Here is a 16,357-nt window from a genome sequence, read left to right as displayed (position 1 = left end):
TCCAATTCAGGAAGGCACTGAAGACCTCTCTCTTCCCTCAAACCCCCTACCCCTCCCGACTCTGTCCACCCCGGAGTTCTGGTTCTAACGCTGGGATGCTCGAGGGTTACTACGCGCTCTACAAAACCTTAAAATAAATAAATAAATAAATAACTAATTTCCTCACTTTATTATGATGCACTGCTAGCATCCTGAAATGATGAAAAACACTCTGGCATACTCTCCTGGAAAGACAAGCCAGTGAATGACCATGCAAACCTGTCACTTCTCTCACTCTGCAAGGATCTAATTCTTGCAACAACTTCATTTTCTGCTTCAAACTTTTCTTATTAAATGACCGTACAAAATCACAAAGCAAATTGATGGAATCCTGTCGCACACTGCAAATACTACTACACTTCCAGGTGTACACAGGTCCCTTAGGACGTCTTCCTAAAACCTCATTACCTAACACCTCTTTTGCCTCTGTTGTCACAAGTTTTTCTTTTTCAACTGGACAACCATCTTTCACCTCATAAGCTCGACCACTGATGTCAACTGCATGCACCAAATCATTATCCTGGAAATAACTCTCCACATTAAAAAATGCCTCACAACTTGAACTATGCATCCATTCTCCTGAAAAAACTTCACAAAAATTACTACGATTAACTGTTCTCTTCCATCTACTATTTCTTTTGAAATCATAAATTGCCTTGTTTAGCTTCCTAATTCTATTGATTATCAAAATAAATAACTTTCGCTTAATTTCAAATGCCTGATCAATAACTTTCTCAAATTTTTTTTTCTCTTATAAAAAACCACTTTCTGCTGACCTTTCTTAATATTTTTTAACAAATTGCCAATTATCCTGTTGCGGAACATTCGTCTACGAATGTCCCTAAACTGATTTTTCCTTCTACTACCATGGAGTTATCTCCTGCTCTAGCAGTAACATTTTTGATTGGCCTTCCCTTTCCGTTTAAATTGCTTCTCTTTTTCTGGACTAAAACATTTTCTGTAGTACTACTTTTTTTTCTACAAATATTTCTTATGAATGATTTCTTTATCCTACCCGGACCTTTCTTGGTGACTTGCAATTTTTTTATTGTAGAGGTCTGCTGCAATATTTTTTGGAGCTGCTGTCTTTGATGTTTGGTAGCCTTTCGCCTTCTGTCCTTCGAAGGCATTCTTTAATTTTGAAATTATCTGCAGTTGAATCTGTGGTAAAATATAATAAAAAATGTTATTAACCACTATTAGCAAACAGTAAATCAATAACAGTCATCAAAAACTTAACACACTACTTGTTATTTTTACATAGAATAATTTTTAGTGCATTGGCAAATTTAGAAATCACAAATAGTAGCAAAGAAATGGAATGCTTCTACATTTTACCTGTTCTGTTTTATATGTGAATCTGATCTAATTTTATGAGCATATTTTACTATTTCATTAAAGACACTACACATAACCTGTTTTTGAAGTTGTGTTTAATTTTAAATGAAACAGTTTACATTTTTACTTTTCATTTCAAGTACATTTTAAAAATAAATGTTTATAGTTCCATAGGCTCGAGCAGGTCAGCTTCCCACCCTATGTCATACAATTCTGACAAATCGGCATCCTCATCATGTTCTTCATCATCCTCAGGATTTAAATCATCCAAGGGATCTACTTCCACTGATGTTTCAATCACAATTTCAATGATAATATCGAGATCAACAGATTGCTCATTATCAGTCATGCTTGATGTTGTCGTTATCTTTAAAGAAAGAGAACAACAATGAGATGTTGCAGAGTAAGAGACAAATCTCAGAGATTATTATAGTGAAATTGTTTAACAAGAGTAACATTTTGCAGCTATTATTTAGCCATGTCCAGCGATGCTGAGGAGGTGAGGCCTATGTCCAAGTTTTCAGTGAACAGGACTCATCTCTTCTTAACCTTGGATAAGCCTCACCGACTCTGTGTCCCCTGCTCATACTTAAATGTAAAGGGGCAGATTTATGTTAACTGGCGCATCCCCACGGATGCACCAGTTAATGTGCACCGCTGCTCTGCCACCCATGGTGTGCCGCATTTACAATGTGGAGCATCATTGAGCAAAAACAGCACAGATGCGTCACACATCTGTGCTGCAAAAGCAGCACATTGCAGGAATCACGTCGTAAGCGCGACATGTCTACTGCAATGCACAGGAGGAAGCCTCACATTGCATGGTGCATCACTCCTTATGCCTGTTTCAAACAGGCGTAAGGATTTGATTCAGCAATGCTATAAAGCTGACTCAGTGAAATCTTCTAAATTTCACTGTGTTAGTTTTACAGGGCTTTCATGCAAATAAATGCATACCCTGCAACAAAATACCTATATGAAATCTGACGCAGGTTTCATGTGGCACAGGACTTTACAGCATGACACATCTGCCTAGATGCATCAAGTTGTAAATATGTCACAACATAGCAAATCTTTTGCACCGCCGTTGCATCACAAAAGTGACGTACAGCAGCGGAAAAGAGGCACACACCTATCATAAATCTGTCCCTAACATTTTAAATGATTGATTCAGGATGACGATAAGGTGTGGCCTATCCAGAGGTTTGTTTGAGGTGAGGCCTACTCAGGGTTGCAGATGAAATTTACGCTTGTTGAAGAGTACAGAGGAGATAATACATGTGAAGGCCTACCAATGAAGTAAGTCATGTCCACTTCACTCTTGAACAAAGGCCAGACCTCTTCTGTGTCCGTGGACAGGCCTAAAGCTCATCTGCACAATGTCATTCGTAAAGTTAGAAAACACAGGTGATGTAATTGAAAAATGTGGAGTTTCTTTTCCTCATTTCACAATTACATTACCTGTGTTTCCTTTGGTTAGGTATCTCATAGTGCACATGGAGTCTAGCATATGAAAGAGTACACAGAAGTTCAGCAGTGTATACAACAATTTTGACATTTACAGAAGATTCAGCTTCTTATCTTGTTGGAGATGAAGTGAGGCCTGTCTTGCAACATGGTGCATCTTTTGCATCACTGCTGCATCGGTTTCATGTGGCACGGGACTTTACAGCATGACACATCTGCCTAGATGCATCAAGTTGTAAATATGTCACCACATAGCAAATCTTTTGCACCGCCGCTGCGTCACAAAAGTGACGCACAGTGACGCAAAAGAGGCATACACCTATCATAAATCTGTCCCTAACATTTTAAATGATTGATTCAGGATGACGATAAGGTGTGGCCTATCCAGAGGTTTGTTTAAGGTGAGCCCTACTCAGGGTTGCAGATGAAATTTACGCTTGTTGAAGAGTACAGAGGAGATAATACATGTGAAGGCCTACCAATGAAGTAAGTCATGTCCACTTCACTCTTGAACAAAGGCCAGACCTCTTCTGTGTCCGTGGACAGGCCCAAAGCTCATCTGCACAATGTAATTCGTAAACTTAGGAAACACAGGTGATGTAATTGAAAAATGTGGAGTTTCTTTTCCTCATTTCACAATCACATCACCTGTGTTTCCTTTGCTTAGGTATCTCATAGTGCAGATGGAGTCTAGCATATCAAAGAGTACACAGAAGTTCAGCAGTGTATACAACAATTTTGACATTTACAGAAGATTCAGCTTCTTATCTTGTTGGAGATGAAGTGAGGCCTGTCTTGCAACATGGTGCATCTTTTGCATCACTGCTGCATCGGTTTCATGTGGCACGGGACTTTACAGCATGACACATCTGCCTAGATGCATCAAGTTGTAAATATGTTGCCACATAGCAAATCTTTTGCACCGCCGCTGCATCACAAAAGTGACGCACAGTGATGCAAAAGAGGCATACACCTATCATAAATCTGTCCCTAACATTTTAAATGATTGATTCAGGATGACGATAAGGTGTGGCCTATCCAGAGGTTTGTTTAAGGTGAGGCCTACTCAGGGTTGCAGATGAAATTTACGCTTGTTGAAGAGTACAGAGGAGATAATACACGTGAAGGCCTACCAATGAAGTAAGTCATGTCCACTTCACTCTTGAACAAAGGCCAGACCTCTTCTGTGTCCGTGGACAGGCCTAAACCTCATCTGCACAATGTCATTCGTAAACTTAGGAAACACAGGTGATGTAATTGAAAAATGTGGAGTTTCTTTTCCTCATTTCACAATCACATCACCTGTGTTTCCTTTGCTTAGGTATCTCATAGTGCAGATGGAGTCTAGCATATCAAAGAGTACACAGAAGTTCAGCAGTGTATACAACAATTTTGACATTTACAGAAGATTCAGCTTCTTATCTTGTTGGAGATGAAGTGAGGCCTGTCTTGCAACATGGTGCATCTTTTGCATCACTGCTGCATCGGTTTCATGTGGCACGGAACTTTACAGCATGACACATCTGCCTAGATGCATCAAGTTGTAAATATGTCGCCACATAGCAAATCCTTGGCACCGCCGCTGCGTCACAAAAGTGACGCACAGTGACGCAAAAGAGGCATACATCTATCATAAATCTGTCCCTAACATTTTAAATGATTGATTCAGGATGACGATAAGGTGTGGCCTATCCAGAGGTTTGTTTAAGGTGAGGCCTACTCAGGGTTGCAGATGAAATTTACGCTTGTTGAAGAGTACATAGGAGATAATACATGTGAAGGCCTACCAATGAAGTAAATAATGTCCACTTCACTCTTGAACAAAGGCCAGACCTCTTCTGTGTCCGTGGACAGGCCTAAACCTCATCTGCACAATGTCATTCGTAAACTTAGGAAACACAGGTGATGTAATTGAAAAATGTGGAGATTCTTTTCCTCATTTCACAATCACATCACCTGTGTTTCCTTTGCTTAGGTATCTCATAGTGCAGATGGAGTCTAGCATATGAAAGACTACGCAGAAGGTGAGAACTGTATGGAACATGGCTATATAAGTCAAATAATCAAAATCTAAATTTGCCAAGCACACATGGGGGTGTATTTACAAGGACCTTCCACCACGGGGAAATGTCTTTAATTAAAATGGGAAAAATAACATCAAAGGGACTCAAATGCCTTTTAAATATACCCCAAGAAACCTATGAAACTCTAGCACTACATATCAAGAAACCTAATTGATTTCAAAAATCGTTTTTAAACACATCATCTAAATCAATTATATACCTACATTCAAGGGGAAATGACTTAAAATGGCCTAAGACACATGAAAGCGTTTTTTTAAGGCCCTTGCACCATTTTTGGGTCGTTTTTAACATGGCTATGTTAGTCAAAGAATTAAAATCTAAATTTGCCAAGCACAGATGGGGGCATATTTACAAGGATCTTGCACCACGGGGAAGGGTCTTAAATTAAAATGGGAAAAATAACATCAGAGAGACTCAAATGCCTTATAAATATGCCCCAAGCAACCTATGAAACTCTAGCACTACATATCCAGAAACCTAATTGATGTCAAAAAACGTTTTAAAACACATCATCTAAATCAATTATATACCTACATTCATCGGGAAGTGACTTAAAATGGCCTAAGACACATGAAAGCGTTTTTTTTAAGCCCTTGCTCCATTTTTGGATCACTTTTAACATGGCTATGTAAGTCAAATAATCAAGATCTAAATTTGCCAAGCACAGATGGGGGCGTATTTACAAGGACCTTGCACCACAGGGAAAGGTCTTAAATTAAAATGGGAAAAATAACATCAGAGAGACTCAAAGGCCTTATAAATATGCCCCAAGCAACCTATGAAGCTCTAGCAGTACATATCAAGAAACCTAATTGTTTTCAAAAATCGTTTTTAAACACATCATCTAAATCAATTATATACCTACATTCAAGGGAAAATGACTTAAAATGGCCTAAGACACATGAAAGCGTTTTTTTTAAGGCCCTTGCAACATTTTTGGGTCACTTTTAACATGGCTATGTTAGTCAAAGAATTAAAATCTAAATTTGCCAAGCACAGATGGGGGCATATTTACAAGGACCTTGCACCACGGGGAAAGGTCTTAAATTAAAATGGGAAAAATTACATCAAAGGAACTCAAAAGCCTTGAAAATATGCCCCAAGCAACCTATGAAACTCTAGCAGTACATATCAAGAAACCTAATTGATTTCAAAAACGTTTTTAAACACATCTTGTAAAGCAATTATATTCATACATTCATGGGAAAGTTAGTTAAAATACCCTAAGACACATGAAAGCATTTTTGTAAGACCCTTGCACTTTTTTTTGCGTCACTTTTAACATGGCTATGTAACACAAAGAAACAAAATCTATTTGTAAAACACTTGACACAAAGCAACATTTTAAATACACAACTTTCTTCATAATTTTCTCCCTAAACCATACTATTCTCTATCTAAATTAAATGAATCTTTTCTCACCTTAGCAAATACTTTATGAGTTTCAAAACAGTCTCAGAAACACACCAAATTGTCTTTAGCAGAGCAAAAGGTATGCACTCCAGAGTCTGCAGCTATAAAAAGCACAGAAAAGCTGTAATTCATCACACATATCTCTCATGTCACCCAATCAAAACTCTTCCCTCACTTTTTTCAAATCAACACCCTTCCCCCCTCTGGCCTTTCTGCCTTTTTTGCATAGCAACCACCTCCTGAAAGACCTCTCATGTTTGCAAGTTCACACAACAATGTTTCAATTGAACTCTGAACTCTCAGTACACCTGCATATCCAGTGCAATCTTTCATAAAATGATTTTTTTTGACCATTCAAATTACATCTTTCAAAGAACTCATCCATGCACCCTAACTTTCTGTTTTCAGCAATCAAAATCCACCAATCACTGCTACTGCTTCATTAACACAGAAACTCCACAGTTTTTTTCATTTTAAACTCTTATTTTTTCAACTCCCATTTCATTGCCACACTTCATCTGACTGCAGCAGAACCTCCTCTCACCATGTTTTCTGTCTGGATTGTTGGACATAGTTATATCCACTGGGCTCAAAGGTTTGCTGATAACAGAAATTTACCTAACCTCAATTTACAAAATGTGGAAATCAAGTGGATTGCCCACAGAGGATTAAAATGTCACCAATTGATACCATTGGTGAAAACCTTTTTGCATTTGCCAAAACCTGACCTGTTAATTGTGCACTGTGGAGGAAATGACTTGGGCACTTTGACTGGGGTAGGTCTGGAAATGCTTTTAAAGGACACCTTTGAGCAATTGATGGCACTTTTTCCTCAAACTGCCTTGGTATATTCAAATATATGCCAAAGACAGAAATGGAGGTGGTCAAACCAATTTTGTCCACAAATTGAGAAATCGAGGAAGCATGTAAATAAGTCTGTTTCAGCTTACATGAGAGACCATGGAATGGGCTCCATCTACAACAATAACTTGCGTTACTACATGCAAGATATCTACAGAGGAGATGGAGTTCACTTCTCAGATGAGGGGAACAGAATTTTCATCCTCAATTTAAGACTGTGCATTGGTACCTACTTGTAGGTACCTACATCAGCCACAGGACCCAAAAGCTCTTTTCAGAGCTACCCTACATCTGATCACTCACAATTATTATTTTACTCTAACTTTTTTCACTAATTTTCACCAAAGTACGCTCCCCGGAGCGCTACCCGGTACGCGCACCGGACGCTAACCGTGCGAAATTTTTAAAAAAAAGTGTTTTTTTCGCACATATGGGCCTCCTTAGCCACCCTCAGAAAACCTAGGGGGTCAAGATACGTCTACCGTGCCCCCTTCTACCCATTCTGAACATTATTTGCCCTCCATCTTGTATCTTAATTCGACCGAAACACAAAATGGTGGACTCCCGTAACGCTGCCGGTTCGCGTACCGGGGCGCTCACCGGGAAGCGCTCCATTAAAAAAGGTGGGAAAGTAATTTACAGAAGAAACCCTGGAGACAATGTCACCAAATATAGATTAACTCATACTACATACCAATCCCTACCATTTTCACAAATTTGGTTGGAATTCCATTTAGCCATTTAGCCTGTAGACCTCTCTAAATACCCTGAGGTAAATTACTTCACAAAACACATATGAAGTGTTGGAATTGACAACCAATTAAAATGTTACTTTCATTTTCTACTTTTTTTACGTGACATTTGATTGGTTATGTACCTGAATATATATAAAAAAAGAGAGAGAAACACAGCCATTTTGACTACTACTTCCTGAACTACATTGCAAGATCATTTTCACTCACAACTTAAACTTGTTTTTAAAAGGTAAGATATTATTTTATAAATTTGAAAACATTTTCAGATAGTTATATACTATCCCTCTGTAAGAGTTAGACATTGAGAAAGGCTTGTTTATTATAATTATGGATTGATTTAGGTTTCTGTGGTATAATTATGAATTTACATAGGCTTTTTCACAGGCACTTTTTAATAGTACTACTTCATGCCTCAAAAGTACCTGTCTGAACTTAAACCCAACAGTGCCCTATCTCTACTGATATATTTATTTTTTATTCAAATTTCAGCACAAAAATGCAAGGAGAACAGAACGTTTCCTTTGAAATTGTCCTAGACATGAACAATGAGGAAATAATTGAACCCATTGACTTGGAATTCATGGATGAATCACGAGACCATGAACTTCTACAATGTGTAGAATCTGTGGATTGTTTACTTCATTATGATGACGGTCAAATGTGGGAAGTTATGTTCACTCAACAAGAGGACATATCGGACAGTCAAATGTAAGACGTTCTATTAAATTTTGAAAAACAATCCGAAAAATAAAATTATATTTAATATTAAAAAATTGTTTGAGTCTTTAATCATTTTTATATGTAATTCATAAACTAGTACCAAATTGATTATAATGTAAATTCATACTTATAGTATACTGTGCACAATTCCAAAAATACATTTATATTTAATAATCATTAATACTGCTACTTAAATAAAAAAAAAAAACAACAAAAAGAACAATCAATAAACATACAATATTTCAAAATATCATAGTCTATCATTCTTTTTTCCTTATAGTACGCTCCCCGGACCGCTTCCCGGTGCGCGAACCGGGCGCTCCCCACGCAAAAAAAACCAATTTTTTTTTATTTATTTTTTGCCCCGCGGGGCCCTTTTAAAGCCTCCACATCAAACCTAGGGAGTCAGGGAGGATCTACTATGCCCCCTTATGGTCATTTCCCCCTTTGTTTTGGCCTCCTCTTGTCTCTCGATCATACCGAGAGACAAGATGGCGGCCGCTCCGGACTGTTTAGAATGTTGACAGACACCGGAGAGCCAATCAGCTTCGCTTCGCGAAGTTCCGTTACGCGTCAGGTACGCGAACCGGGGCGCTGCCCGGAGCGCGCTTACAGATATATATATTTTTTTGAACGTTAATTTCTCAAAATCCACTGGAGCACATATATTGAGACATAGCAAAGGCACATCGGGCTACCAGTCCCTACAATTTTGCCAAGTTTCGTGCAAATCCATTCAGCCGTTCGGGCTAAAAGTGAGGCCAACCGCCCTATGGAAATTAACATGGGAAAAACGCGTTTTGGGACCCCCCTTTTTTCTCGGCCCCCCCTTGACGACCCCCCCCCCAAAATTTGAGTGGCTGCTCAGAAACAAAATGTTCCATTTTCCTGAAAATTTCAGCCAATTCCGTCCACAAACGCCAAAGTTATTAGACATAGAATTTTCAAAAATCCCATAGAGAAAAAAATCCTAACTATATATACCTACTGGCGACCGCCAGTAGGTAATATATATATATATATATATATATATATATATATATATATATATATATATATATATATCAAAAACTAAGGTTGCCCCAAAGGAAGACGCCACCAGGTGGATGTATACTTCACCACATTTATTGCTCGCAGCTGCATACAGGGAACAGCAGGGTAACTTTCATCATGTCAATAGCCAGCCAGACCGGTTTCGGGATTCAGCACCCTTTGTCAATGGCATTCTGCTGGCTCGAGGCAGTGTTTTTCGCGCACTTGAGTCTTTAAGATCCTCCCTGTGTGGGCGTGGCCGTAACGACGGCCTTCTGGGTCTTGTAGTGATACGAAATATTATTCTCCAGTGAGTCTGTCTCGCATTTCCAGCAGTAAATGAAAGGCAATAATACCCATGTGGGCTGATGAAGAGTCCCTCTGCAAGCGTCTGATGTCTCTCTCAGCTGCAAGCGTGAAACCACCTCTCGTTTCACTAATGGCACCCCCGTGGTGTCACAACGAGTCTGCACTTCCGCAGCGGGCTGTCTTCCGCGGCTTAGGCTCAGCCGCCATTTATCAAAAACTAAGGTTGCCCCAAAGGAAGACGCCACCAGGTGGATGTATACTTCACCACATTTATTGCTCGCAGCTGCATACAGGGAACAGCAGGGTAACTTTCATCATGTCAATAGCCAGCCAGACCGGTTTCGGGATTCAGCACCCTTTGTCAATGGCATTCTGCTGGCTCGAGGCAGTGTTTTTCGCGCACTTGAGTCTTTAAGATCCTCCCTGTGTGGGCGTGGCCGTAACGACGGCCTTCTGGGTCTTGTAGTGATACGAAATATTATTCTCCAGTGAGTCTGTCTCGCATTTCCAGCAGTAAATGAAAGGCAATAATACCCATGTGGGCTGATGAAGAGTCCCTCTGCAAGCGTCTGATGTCTCTCTCAGCTGCAAGCGTGAAACCACCTCTCGTTTCACTAATGGCACCCCCGTGGTGTCACAACGAGTCTGCACTTCCGCAGCGGGCTGTCTTCCGCGGCTTAGGCTCAGCCGCCATTTATCAAAAACTAAGGTTGCCCCAAAGGAAGACGCCACCAGGTGGATGTATACTTCACCACATTTATTGCTCGCAGCTGCATACAGGGAACAGCAGGGTAACTTTCATCATGTCAATAGCCAGCCAGACCGGTTTCGGGATTCAGCACCCTTTGTCAATGGCATTCTGCTGGCTCGAGGCAGTGTTTTTCGCGCACTTGAGTCTTTAAGATCCTCCCTGTGTGGGCGTGGCCATAACGACGGCCTTCTGGGTCTTGTAGTGATACGAAATATGGTGGTGGTGAAGTATACATCCACCTGGTGGCGTCTTCCTTTGAGTGACTGTGTGAACGGCTGTATGTGTGCGTGAGGCTGTATGTGAGTGGCTGGATCTGTGACTGGTGTCTATGTGAGTGGCTCTATGGGTGGATAACTGTGTGTGTGAGTGGCTATATGGGTGACTGAGAGGCTGTGTGAATGGTTCTATTGATGAGTGACTGAGTGTGTAAGTGGATGTATGGCTGTTTGGGTGTATGTACATATGATGGGTGTTTGAGTGGCTGTATTGCACATTAAGTATTTCTGGCTTTATAGTTGAATGAGTGGGTGATTGTATTAAGGTGAATGGGTATGTATGTGGATTTGTGGATGAGTGAATGGATGTGTGAGTGGCCATTTGGGTAAGTGAGTAACTTTGTTAGTAGCTGTATGGGTGGGTGAGTGAGTGGCTGTGTGAGTGGATGTATGGGTGAGTGAGTGGTTGTGTGAGTGGCTGTGTAAATGGGTATGTGAGGGGCTGTATGGATGTGTGAGTGCGTGAGTGTGTGAGTGGCTGTATGGGCCTGTGAGTGAGTGTGTGAGTGGTTTTGCACTTGTGTGAGTAGCTGTATGGGTCTGTGAGTGGTTGTATGTGTGAGTGACTATATTAGTGAGTGTGTGTGTGTGTCAGTAGTTGTATGGGTCTGTGAATGGGAATCTGAGTGGTTGTGTGGGTATATGAGTGGGTGTATGAGAGGTTGTATGGGGGTGTGAGTGGGTGTGTGAGTGGTTCTGTGGATGATGTTATCAGTGATGTCATTTGAGATACATATGAGATGTCATCAATGTTGTCACTGACCATGTCACAAGTGATGTAATAAGTGAGGTCATAAGCAGTGCATAGTGGGGGCGTAAGTTATAGGTAACTATAACTGCTGAATTAAACTTGTTTTATACAAGGGAAATTGGAGCCTAACTATAACGTCCATGTAATCTTTAGTTTTTTTTCAGTGAATTTCTAAGGACACCCTCCCCCACCAGCAGTGCACCGAGAGGCACCTTTTCAGAGTAGTAGAGAAAGGGGTGTGGTCTCTAACCACCTCTCAGCAACCCTGCTGTGTGAAACACTGGATGCAACAAAAGGTCTTGTTGGCCCCTAAGTGCCTCAGCAGCCAATGGAACTTCATCCCCAACCGGCAGCACTCCATAAAGTGTGATTGCAAAGTGCTGCAGAAAGGGGGTGAGCCCTCCAGCATCATGCCGGTAGCATTTTCTATTTTGTAAATTATAAAGGAAGGGGAGCCATGTGGCCCCCCTTCCCTGGTCAAACCATGAAAAGGATAGACCCGCTCTAGTGTGCACTGTGCCTATTGAACTATTTGTTCATAATTTTCAAACTATACTTAATATCAAACAATAAACATAATACCACAATGTTGATATGTTGCATATCATTATTTACTCAATTATTCTCTTTACACAAATTGTTTACTTTTTCATATTCATATTCCATTTATATGTTATTTGATCACATATGATAACAATACAACTAGTTGAGGAATACTTAATCTCATTACAATTCATGAAAATTATTCAACTCTCAAATTTCAACGATGCTTCCATAATTGCTAATGAACCAAATTAATCTCTGGCCCAATGCATTTCGGAACGCTTGTTCCTTCCTCAGGGGCAGTATTCTGCAAATAAAAATTTTCAATTACTATACATATATACATTAACGGCTACTTGCATTAAACTAGTTTGTTTGTGGCCATATTTGGCCCCGGGACCCCATCCCCCAGGCTCATCATGGCCCCGGAGACCCCAATTCCCCGGGGCCCGGCATTTTTTTTTTAATCAATTTTTTTCAAATAAAGGAAGGGGTGCATGTGGCTCCCCTTCCCTGGGCCGATTTTTGGCCCCAGGGACCACAACCTCAGGGCCTCAGGGCCTGCCCTTTATTTTGTTTAAATAAAATGTTTCTAAAATAAGAGAGGGGGGCTGTGTGGCCCCCCTTACCTGGGCTTATATTGGCCCACAGGACACCATCCAATGGAGCCTGCCCTTTATTTAATGTGTTAAGTTATGTTAGCAGATTTGTAGAGCACACAGCTGCCCCAGCAAAGGGGCGTCCCGGTGCTATTGCTGCAGAGCTCCTAAGAAGACCGTGTAGCAAGCACCTAGGCCACTCAGGCGGGGAAAATACAGGTTTTAATGGCTTTGCGAAATTGGGCATGATTGCAGATGCTTCTAATGTCCATGGGAAGAGAATTCCAAAGTTTTGCGGCTAGGGCGCGGAAAGAGCACCCTCCTGCTTGGACCTTTCTTGTTCTCGGGAAAAAATTCAAGTGTTGATCCCTTGAACGTAAGCACCGAGTGGGAACATAGGATATAAAGAGATTCGCCAAAATATCCGGGGCCTGCAGATTTAGAATTGAAATGAGCTATACAAAGGGTTTTAAACTCAATGTGTTTTGCCACTGGCAACCAGTGCATTCTATGAATGGCACTGGTTGTGGGACATTTTCTCGGCAGCCCAAGTAACGTCCGAGCAGCTGCATTTTGCACCCTTTGAAGGTGGAGAATCTCAGCTTTGTTCATCCCCAGATAGAGTGCACTAGCATAGTCCAGCCTAGAAAGAATGCTGGCTTGGACAAAGACCTTCCCTGTGGTGGGATAAAAAAAACCTAGCAGTGGTTTAAGCCCACGTAGAAGTCCAAAGCAGGTCCCAGCTACCACTTTGGTTTAGGCCTGAAAGGTAAGGGAGGAATCCACCCAGACTCCCAGATCTTTCACTGCCTGCTTAGGGATAGGTGGGCAGCTTTGAGTAGGTGGCCACCATTGCACACTCCATAGTGCCACATCATTCCCAACCAGCAGGATCTCTGATTTGCTTGTGATCAATTAGAGGCAATTGGTTGTCATCCAGTCTGCTATGGCTGTTAAGTCCTCTCTAAATTTAAACACGTCCTGTGAAAGATTATTGGAGAGTGCCACAACTAACTGTGTGTCATCTGCATATGCCACCACGGTTGGTACTCTGCTCCTCGCCACTGCAGCCAAAGGTTGGATGTAAACGTCCCTGCTGGCTTCCCACGTCCTGCATGAGCCAGCAATGCATTTGGACAGAGGGAGCGGATAACACCTAGTGGTGAGCAGTTATGGGCCATATTCTTGTTAATACGGTGCATCCCTAAATTTTGAAAATGATGCAGCTCAGCGCAGCAAAATTGCTTATGGCATTGCATGGCACCATTTTTATGTAAATATGCCCTCAGTTTGGCTTGGAGGGTCGTAAAGAGGGAGTGGGCACAGATGTCTCCCTCTTCCTCCATGACTTACGGAAACTCACCTGCCGCATAAACGGAGGTGGAGATGCAGGCTTCCTTGGCCAAGGATGAGCTACAAACCCTCAAAGATGATCTTGTAAAACTGCAGACAGTGACGCTGCAACCTGAGGGATGGGTGGAAAACATGGAGGGTCCCTCTTGGAAGAATAATATCAGGCTGGTTGGGGTCCCGGAGGGTTTGAAGGACAGACCGAAACTACACCTCAACTGCTGGTTCCGCTCCTGGATGCCTGAGAGGCTCCCCTCCCCCTGTTTGATCATTGAAAGAGCATATCCCTGGCAGCCGAGCCTCCTCTGGGAGCCCCTGCAGGTCAATAATACTACGCCTACTTAACTATGTCCACACGGATGCTATCTTGGCTGAAGCCAAATGTCAATGTACGGTGCTGCCAGACGCCAATAAGGTGATGCTTTCCCTGGACTACACATTGTGGTTGCAGCAGAAACAACACATCTCTATGGAGGTGAAATAGAAACTGAGAGCACTGCAAATAAAACACATACTTCTGTACCCAGCACTTTTGATAGTTTTCCATCAACAAAAGACTCTCTTCGTTGATGAACCAGAGGATGATTGGTGATGGGCTACAGAAAAACACTGCTAAAGGATAGAGGCATCACTTCCGAACTGGGGGCATGGCAGATGTTGAAGTCACCCATGGCCAAACGCCATCAGAAGAGAACATGGTCAATGCACCCCTTATAGGGTCAAGAGAGAGGGGATCACCGAGCCTCCTCCCCATCAGGGAGGGAAAAAAATGGCAAGCTGGCTCTGCGTTCGGCAGAGTGAGGGCGGCCATCTCTTGGTGGCCAGACCAGCTTCTACTGGTTGGTTGGTGGGTGAGAGAGGGTCTCTCTCGACACATACCGGGGGACACAGAAGGGTGGAGGGGGGCCTCGGGGAAGGAGCCGCAAGCATATCCAGCACTGTTAGACTTGACATCTTTTGGAGTGTTTCCCATTTCTTTTTGCTTTCTGACCTCCTGGTTTTGACTCTATTTTTGCTGGTTTAGTGTCTCTGTGCACTTTCTAACTGCTGTTCAGTGTTAAAATGCATGCGCTCCTTTTGTAAATTGTGTTATGTATTGGTGTTTTTCATGATTGGCATATTGTAAAGTCCCTAGTAAAGTGCAGTTAGAATGCCAGGGCCCGTAAATCCAATGGTACTGGTGGGCTCACAGCACGGGTTGTGCCACCCACAGAAATAGCCAGTAAAAAGGTAACTCAGACCTGCCACCACAGAGTCTATGCGCAGTGTATAACTGCCATGTTGATGTGGCAAAGTGAACCCACTTGCCAGGCCCTAACCCTTCCTTTCCTACCTGTTAATCACCCCTAAGGTAGACCCACAGGTACCCCTTGGGGTGCAGTGTATGTGAAAGGTACGACATGCCTTGATGTGTGTGGCATGTCCTGATAGTGAATTACTGCCAATTTCATTTTTCACTGCAAGGCTACCTGTTCCTATAGGACAGAATGGGGAGTTTATTTATATCCTCTTATGAACATAACTGGCTTTGGGAACTAGGTAGAAAAATAAAGTTTAGTATGCCTGAACTCTAAAGATGCATCTTTTAGTGAAGGTGATTTCTACATTCTGTGATTGAAAATAGCACTTTTAGAAAGTAGGTATTTTCTGCTCAACCATCCAGGAGGCCTCTGCTAGGTTTGTGGATTGACTGCCAGGACGCCACACCAGAGAGGGCAGAACCGGTTCTGGCTAGGCACAGACACTCTCTGCCTGATAGGACAAAGGATTTTGGGCTATAAAAAGTGGGGCTCAAACCCCTGAACTTTAGAACTCTTTTGGACCAAGAAGACTGCCAAGAAGAAGAGCTGGAGAAGCTGTGAGGAGGAATTCCCACTTTGCTGAGTGCTTTGGTGTGTTGGCCTGCACTGGCTGCTTCTGTCTTGGGCAGTGAAAGGACTGGACTGAACTTTCTGCAATCTATCTTTATGAGTTTCTACACGGGCTTGAGGTAGAGCTTGCCCCCTGTTCAAGAAGCCTCAGGAACAGCAAAGACTTCAAGTTCTTCTGCCCTCAGCACTGGGGACTGTA

Source organism: Lissotriton helveticus, chromosome 2_1, assembly GCF_964261635.1.
Source record: "Lissotriton helveticus chromosome 2_1, aLisHel1.1, whole genome shotgun sequence".
NCBI lineage: Eukaryota > Metazoa > Chordata > Amphibia > Caudata > Salamandridae > Lissotriton > Lissotriton helveticus.
Note: the sequence above shows the minus strand (reverse complement) of the source record.